Source organism: Thermobia domestica, chromosome 4 (assembly GCF_964235325.1).
Source record: "Thermobia domestica chromosome 4, izTheDome1.hap1.1, whole genome shotgun sequence".
Classification (NCBI taxonomy): domain Eukaryota; kingdom Metazoa; phylum Arthropoda; class Insecta; order Zygentoma; family Lepismatidae; genus Thermobia; species Thermobia domestica.
The window spans coordinates 182,807,588-182,817,318 of record NC_137457.1 but is presented as its reverse complement, the minus strand read 5'-3'; positions in this window follow the sequence as shown (position 1 = coordinate 182,817,318).

Sequence of the window (9,731 nt, the reverse complement as noted above, 5' to 3'; positions counted from 1 at the left end):
TGTTTGTGCTATGTGAACTTTGTGGTGGACAAACGCCGTGAGCTTGGAAGGTTCCGGGGTGGTCACGCTTCCTCCCATTGTTTTCATTCCACCAATATATCCCATCATCATCCATACGGCCTGAGCCGTAGTTACCTAAAGAACGTATAATAAAGTCAAGTACTTGACCTACTAAGTAGAATTTGGTACGCTACCTTAAGACCACGGAGGCCAAAACCGTGATCTTGCGCGCTCATAAGATTAGTACAATTTGTAGTAATGTTCAATTAGCAAGGCAAATACCAAATAGTGTTACATCTTTCTGTATTGTTTATAGTATGATACTACAAATATAACAAAATATAATGATCAAATAAATCGCCAAGATGCCAGGGTCGATTAGGTGTTCGTGGAATGGTGGCTCAGTGGTTGAACGTTCATCTCTAGTGGATGGGGTCCCTGGTTCGATGTCAGCTCACACCCAGTGAACTTTGTGGTAGACAAACACTGTGTTGGGGGTTTCTCGGCGTTCTCCCGTTTCCCACTTTATTCATTCCACCATTTCATTTATTTCTGATCATCACCGCCTCCTTTAGCCTAGCCGAAACTCAAATATTTCGTTTTCATTCTTTTGTTTTCGTATTACTAGTAAAAGGACTAGTGGTATTCGCTGTCGCATTAGTATAGTAATGACTAGTAGCAGTAGTGATAGTAGTAATATTAGTAGTAGTGGCAGCAATACTGGAATGGTCACTAGCATTCGTAATCGTAATAGTAATAGTAGTATCAGCTGTAGTAGTTGTAGTATTAGTATCACATACGGTGTAACAGTTTCACATATCTTCTCTGTTATTCGTAATGCACTAATGAGCGTACTATAAGGCTTTTACGTCCATGAGCTGTATTATTGTATAATAAACATGGATGGACAGAGCAAGCACAGATAACAAATAGACAGACAGAATAGGAACATTGAAAGAAACCCTTCGGTAACCTTTCACACGATTCTCCTATTCGAGAGGACAAATGGACATTGCAATATTATGACGACACATTTCTCATTTTCCATTGCATATTGAAGGATTGACTTGACTTATCAAGTTTGTTGTTCCCAGGCCGGTTAGAGCCCGGCTCGTTCGTGCACGGCCAGTTTAGTGTCCGGCCCGTTTGTGCCCGGCTCGAGATTCGGGCCGGGCCGGATGGGGTCGAGCCGGTCACTGAATACAGATCCATCCAGGCTGGGTCGGGCCGGTGTTTTGGCCTGAGTTTGCAGGGCTCTGGAACTTTTCCTACCTTTATGCACAGCACAGTTTGGAAGTTTAAAACCTGTCCTTGGTCCCATAAATGTTATTGACACTAACATGTCGATGATACTCTTGTGTATAATTCTAAAAGTTAGCCGTGAAATTTAATCGAGATTGGAAGTAGTTGTGGAAAGGCCTCTTGTTCATGAAAAAGGGGGAGAATAAAAAAAGAAAGAAAGAAAACTCTGCTACATATGTGATGCATGGAATAAGTCGTGAGTGGGAACCCTTCACCCCTGGCGGGGATATTCATGAAGCTATACGCTTATGTCTAATTATATTGGAATATAATTATCCATTTTTTTTAATTTCGATCATACTAGGTTCGATCGGAATGAGAAAACTTTTTATCGGACTTCTGAAGAAAATAAATTAAAATAAATAAATACCTGACCGTGTTTATTATATATGGAATTTCCAGTCACGACCCCCTTTTCAGTTTTATTAAAAATAGAAGAAGAAGAAGAAGAAAGGAAAAGGAAGATAGAAGAGAAAAGAGGTAAAGTAAGAAGGTGATAAAGATGAAACTGTTACTGGATATTTTGAGAACTATGGTAAAGAAAAGTGAATTGGGATCATAATTATCGAATTGGGATCATTTCCAATAGCTATTGGGTGAATGTTTGGTATTAAGGTGATCAAAAGGTAGACACATGTTAACCCATACATCCCAGACTTAGATCCATTTAAGCCCAACTACCGAATTATCCCAATCTAGCTCTGAGATAGATGAGAACGTTTAATTTAACCGTTTATTCAATATTTCCAGAAGTTCTAGACTAATATCCAATATTTGAAAAATAATCGACGAAGTTGATGGCATGCTAGAATCGACCACAGAGAAAAAAACAAAGTAACTCGTCTATTTATTGAAACTTTTGACTCTAGAAGTTCTCTCATGATGATCGTTCGTCAGGCTATTTCCGTCCTTTTTTGCTTACTTTATAGAGCCAACTTAAATTTAGTTAGTATTGACATTCAATGACTTTAATTGCCAACTACCATTAACTATAGTAACTCACACACACACACACATATATATATATCAAAAGAATCGGTGCACTTAATACTAAACCTACATTTCACTCACACACACATTCATACAGGACAGTGTTTACTTCAGGTTACATTTAGTTGAATTAAACTAACCTAACTACATTTCTATAGACATTTATTACATTTCAATAAAAGAAAACTTAGTTTGACATAACAGGAAAAATTTGATACATGAAAAAAATGTTTCATTAGCATGCACAGAAATCTGCTACTTTCAACAATATCAAATAACACATTTCTCTTTCTAGAGATATTAAAAGTTGGATTACATTAAAAAAATAATATTCGACAAAAGACGAAAGACAAAAACTAAATTAAAGGAAAAAAAAGAAAATTCAAAATATATTTAAGATTCAGTGCAATGAATACATATCATTGTGAAAAAAATATAATTGGTTAATCATTCTTAAAAAAAAACTTTAGTAGCATTTTATTGAGTCTCTGTTCCAAGAGGAGAAATTTCGACAATTTTATGAGTCTTTGTTCTCACGTCGATAATAACTCCTTTTTCAATTCTCTTTACGCACTGTGATTGGTGTCCACGAGAGTATTTAATCGTTTTGGTTTTAATTACAGACAAATAGTTGCTTCATATTACATATATATTTTTTTATTTCGTCACTCGACGCACTTAGTATGAATATTCAAAGTTTATCGAAATTAAAATATCGAGTCCAGTCCCAAACATTGGGAACATATTTCCATTATACGATATTTCAATGGACCCATCGTAGGTCCTGTATTCACATTACTAAATTATTGACCAAATTTCAGTTCATTGAATTTAAGATCACTATTTTTTTTTATTTCCAGTATAGATCGTGGAGTCAAAGGTTTTAGTCACTGAAATGACGAACGACAAATAGTTAGTTTTCCGATCGTAGGTGAAGGATTTGTTTCATAGATTACTGATAGAAGGATTCGTTGGAGGGGCGCACTGTTTCGTAATTCACTGATTTCACTATTGATCTCGCAAAATAAGTTTGGAAATGGATTAGGGTTATTTTTACTTCTCTTACGACCTGCTACTTGTTCTATTTACATGCAGTATTTAACATGATTTTCAACTTTAATAGTCACAAACATCAATAACAACTGAATAAGGTGTCATTTATTACAATTTACACGGTATACTTTATATCACAAATAATTGGTCAATGTCGGGTGTCAAAAATCTATGGCAACCTAAAACAACCAGGGTAAATACCGAGCCCTTTACATACATACTCGCATATATATATATATTCATATTACTCAATATAATAAATTTCACTTTAATATCCATCTTAGTATTTCGTCGACATTTAATTTCTACATAACCTTTTTATATTCAACAAGTATTCACGCTTGCTTGGCTCAAAATAAACAAAAACCCTGACTATTAAAATTCCCTTTTTTCATAAGGTTGCAACATTGTACTTTATATGTAAACCCGATAATCAATAATAATTCTCAATTTACTAAATTCCGCGTATAAAGAAATAGTTGGTGTTATTTAATAAGTTGACATAAGAGGTGGAAACACAACAAATAGAGCAGGCACGTAACTTTCAAAATATATAAGTACATATATAGATGTATATACAGAGAAAGAAAAAAAGTCAATGTTATTCGAATCTAGTGGGCCCAAACTACTAATACATACACCATATAACCAATCAATAGAAAGAAAAACCAGAAATCAGTGATCAGCGGGTATAAGTTGTACGATCGATGAATAACAAGTAAGTGTCTAGGAATCTGAAAGCATAGTGTACATTCTCGTCAGCCCCTCCCATGGTGGATTGAGTATCGTGAAAATGGTCCTGAGTTGTGCTGAAATACCTCTCGAATCGTATCCCTCGATGTCTCAGTTAGTACATACGATCGAAAAAAGTGATATGAATATTGTATGTTTTCATGAGTTTCAAAACCGGGGGGAGGTTGAAATTTAAAAAAACTTTAGAGAAGGAGTAGAAAGAATTGGTAAAAGAGAGGAGACAGAACACTACAACTACGAAAGATAAGTGGTCGAATTTGCGTATACAACATACTATAACGAAATATTCTCTTTTATGCCGAAAGGGGTTCGGCTTACCAAATAAAGAGCCGAAAAAAGATGTCTGCAAAGTCGAGACGAGTCTGTGTCCCGGATGGGATTTTCGGAAAGACAAAGGCTTTAGGGAAATCCCACCACTCACCGTATCCGGTCAACGCCCTTGCAGATCCCGGAATCCACCGGAAGGTTAGAGAAGGCGCTAATTTAGAATTTCAAAAAGGAAAAAAAATCATCCGACCTCTCGGAAACTAAAAGAATCCAGAATAGTAATGAAACTAAAGTAAGATAATAGCTAAGATATCCCTAATTAGGATTTGCCAAAATAAAAAAGAATAAGAAAAAACTGAATTTTGGATCGGTGATTTCAATGACCAAACAACACCGATGGCTACCCTGCGCAGACATGCCACAGTCTGGAATGTCGTTAATTTCCCTCATCTAATTAAACTAAGAAAAGAAATGAAAATACTTAAGGGGACTAGGGGTCGACATCCGGGTACGCGACTGACATATACATTAATTTAGTAGCGGTTGATTTAATCGGATAGTCCGATCTAAGTTATATGAGCACTGCATAATAAATAGGGTCAGCAACGAAAAAAAATTTCGGAGAGTCAATGAATGTTAAAGGTACAAAGACCGAACCTGTACTTTTCGATGATCACATAATATAGCAGTTAGTTTACTTAATTATCATTTCTGTCAACCTTTAGAATTCCCACATGATGCTACCCTATCTGTTGAAAGGCTTAAGATCCGGGGCTGTTAGTATGAGGTCCTTAACTGCGAAGTAATACACAATTCCCAACTACAATTTACTATCCAAGTAGCAAACTTGGTTGGATGAATGTACTGGTGTAGAAGTCAAAACGCGAGAGATTTTTAGTAAACATATTTACATTCTCACTATATAACATACACTAGGCCTATCCATTTAAATATAGGTGTCATATCATCTCATTCATATTTTATATCATATTACTAATATATCATTACATTCATTCATTATTTACTCATTTTCGCGCGAAGTAATATTTTACAGACACCCTATTTCATACATTTTACACGCAGGCCATACACATATTTATATTTCACACTAATAAATATATAAATATCACAATCTATCACGATCAAACTACTACACGATAACATTCATCGAACCACGGACTCTTTGTTTCGAAGCACCCAAATCGTATTTCCCTCGCAGTAAAAAAAATCATACGTGTATTTACTGAAAGTTAAATTGTCAACGATTAATGTATTTCTGATTTGCTGATAAAACTAAAGCAACAATGGAAATTTTCTACAGCCACGGGAAAAGAGAATTTAAAACTACATTTTGAAACAAACAGTAGCAGCATATGGACTTTACCTCTATTAAGAAAATAGGCATTCTTTATTTCAGTAGATATTTCGGGTTCTAAATGACATAGCAAGCTGTAATTTTCAAAATAGTAAGATCTCATGCTATTTCGTATAAATGCATACTCATTCGAACCGAAAACCATGTCCACGGGATGTAATTTGAGAATAAATGGCCAAAAACAAACAATCTAAATCACTAAGTCAGGCGATGTCGTAATGTCAACAAACAATTGACTACCGAAAATGGACACGGTGGCGCTGTAGTGGAGACATAATTTACCGTGTACTGAAATATATACTTGTACTTATTAATCAGAAATCTAATATTTACTCTCGTTTAGTGTGCTTTGAGTTAGACAAATGGTATTAAACTAACGCATATGAACTACACTGTGCTAACCGCAGAAATCACACACTCACTCAGAACTACTAACTACACACACCACTATAAATACTACACATAAAACTACTAACTAAACAAACACCATTAAATTACATGCATGTTGGAGAAAAGTACTCCTTTTTGGTATATAGAGTTGGCTCTATTAAACTTTAAGGGGCAAAATGAGAATAGTTAACCCTAGGTCCAATTGACCTGACCAATTGTTTACAAAATTATTACTAAAGATTGATGCCCTGGGGGCACCTTAACGAGGTTTATTAAGGGACCCTTCCCCTGAGAGGGGAAAAGGCCCTAAAGCAAACAATAACTAACCCATCCCCCGCTAGAAATGGTTCAATTTTGAAAGGGAATAGAAGCCCCCTTTTGTTAGCTTAAGCTGCCATTTTGCTGATTAGTATTACAGTATTAAACCTACTACGTACATACACTTAAAAAAATCACATCCACCGAATACACGAACAAATTGCCCAAAACCAGGTCGAATTTCCCTAATCCCTAACTGAGTTTTAAAAGATAAAAAATCACTATTACAAACTGTCTATGCTTTGGCTTGAATGACGAGCAATATGGCGTCCTAATAAACAGAAATCCGGAATCAGATATTTTCCCCTGGTTTTATAGCTCTTTCAACAAAAATATGGATTTCCTGGCTTCTGATTGATCACACGACGTTTATCTATGCAATTAAGTTAATGTTACCTGGATTTTCCTTAACATGTCAGCTTCTTCCCATCAAAATGTGTCAATCAACGTCACAAGCTACGCCTCTCATAAGCGTCTTCGATTATTATGATAACATTGCGCCGAAAACGCCAGAGGTAGGAGAATTCCTCCAATCAGAACGAAATCTACCAGCCGCGGAAATTACAAAGCGAATGGAAATTTGGTGAAATCTAGATAGAACCGGATCTGAAAGTGACTATGGACTAGTGAGAGGGGGTGAAGGAAAAATTAGGTACCTGACTAAATTCTACATTGGTCTGAAATTAAGAAAATTTATGTCCAATGACGGAACTATGTTTCGGTAAGACGTCAGAATGGTAAACCTTGTAACTATTCAACTTGTATATGCGAAAATGGGATTTACAATTAATAAAAATGTAAATAAATGTATTATTCAGTGGGAATATGGTTACTAATGAAACCTTTCGATTCATTACATTTAATTTGAAGTAAAGAGAGTAAATAAATTGTGTAATTAAACCGAAATCGAATTTAAAAAATACTAGGTAAAGGGTGCGTAAAAAAAGTTGCCATTACTTCCAACTGTAATGGTACATTACATTCAGATTTGTGGGTGTTCAGATAAAACCAACATAATCTTTCTATTTCACAACGAGTGAGTAATGCATAGGTCATTTCTACTGTATATCAACTTCACGGACCAAAGCAACTCGTGACTTCATGAAAATCCATTTGCTGGTTCTTCAAGGTGAATAACAACAAAATAGCTAATACTAAGAGTACACGCGACCTATTACATCGATGGAAGAGGCAAATTCAACAGACGAATTTACGTATAGAAGACTAATGCCCTCCAGGCACTTAGTAGAAGGCTTAACTGGGTGTAAGCAACATAGCAACGTTCTATGCGAAAGAACGCTGTTTCTTCTATCTGTAGTGTGTATGAAGCTCGAGTTTGCTTGAGTGTCTGTCTGTGTGCGTTCTGGGTATCAGATGATTTGACATAAAGTTACTAAATTTTGATCACGGATACTTTTGTCCACGCCCCAGACTAGGACGAAGCGTTTTTTTCAAAATTCGAACCAGGGTTCTCAGGAGAGAGGTGCATTCACCAGGATATGTAATGATATTAGAAAATGGCCGATTTTGTGTCAAATCCATAGTTTTCACGGTTGCTGAAATCAATGGTGACATTTCCCTTCGCAATAACTCAAAATCGGCCACCATTGTTTGCGGGCCGGGGTCACCGGTGGGTGGGGGTACGGAAACACGTAAAAATAATCCAAAATGGCCTATATTCGTTTCAAATCCCTAGTTTTCGCGGTCGCTGAGATGAATGGTGATGCTTTGAAAGGCGTTTGCCTTTAAATACAGCTAGAGTCGCGGTGGCTCAGTGGTAGAGCGTTCACCTCTGGTGCTTTTGGTCCCGGGTTCGATCCCAGCCCCCTCGAAGTGAACTTCGTGGTGGAGAAACAGCGTGTGTCATAGCTCACCGACTCACTGACAATGACTGATTTAACACGTCTGACAACAGCGCGTGCAATAGCTGATTTATACGCAGTTGATATAGCGTGTACACCTGTAGATAAGTGGTTAGCGTATGTAACAGTTGTTGTAAAAATTCTGTGTTCGAGTTGCACCCTAGACTGAATTACATTTTCTTTCAACGAATTAAACACTATAAATGATATTCGCGTTCGGTGCTGGAAGAGATTTATCCTATGAAGGAAGAAAAACCAAGACAGGTCCAGGGGCAGGGGGAAAGAAGCAGACTGTGTGTTAACATTTAATTTTTTCCTATGTCTTTTGTTCTTTCCTTTCCCTCTTTCCTTTTTTCCCATTTTGTTTACCTTTGTATACTCTTTCGGTCTCTACATGATGCTTATTATTATTTTGTTTTCCTTGCATTAATTTCTCTCTTTTAGAACTTAACGGAACCGTAACACGTAAAAATAATCCAAAATGGCCTATATTCGTGTCAAATCCCTTGTTGTCACGGTCGCTGAGATGAATGGTGATTCTTTCAAAGGCGTTAGCCTTTATTTACAGCTGGAGCCGCGGTGGCTCAGTGGTAGAGCGTTCACCTCTGGTGCTTGGCGTCCCGGGTTTGATCCCAGCTCCCGCCAAGTGAACTATACCCGTCACGGCGATGTAACGGTACTTTTGCTGACGAGGATAAAAATACGCATACGTCAGAAGTCCCTAAACAATGTGGAAAATTGCAACGAAACTTCGTATTGGGACTATTTGCAAAAGAATAAATGAATCGTGTTTTAATTGTTGCGGAAAAACAATGTTGGGGCCTAATCCCCATCCGAAAAAACAATTAATAATACCGTAATAGCGAAGGAAGGAGTGGACCGAAGGAAATGATTTTGTGTAGATATAATACAGGGTGGTCGTGCATCAATGACGGAAAATTCGGGAGATGAATCTACAGGTAAAAACAAGCAAAAAATGCCATATGAACATTGGGTGAATGGAGCTTCGTTTGGACGCCAGAGGAGTCTGAAATGTCACCTTTCGAAGCCGCAATTTGCAATATCAAAAGAACGGAAAGAAATACGAATGTGGGGTCAAAAGATATCAAAGGAAATCCCATCTGAAGAATCCAATTATGATAAATGATGGCGAAGCAGTGGGGCGCTAGAGGGGGCACAAAGAAAGTGGATGTAACAAGGAGAAAAGTGTACAATTTACACTGAAAAATTGTAGGAGGGAATGTTACTTGAAACATGCAGCAACAAATGTTAATGAACAAAGGCAACAATGGCTACCATGTAGGGAAACCATGGGAGGCGGAATGTAGAAATACAGTATTTTGTAAGGGAAAGAAATAGGAATGTCGGGTCAAAAGTTGGCAAAGGAAATCCTATTCAAAGAATTCATTTACGCATAAGTT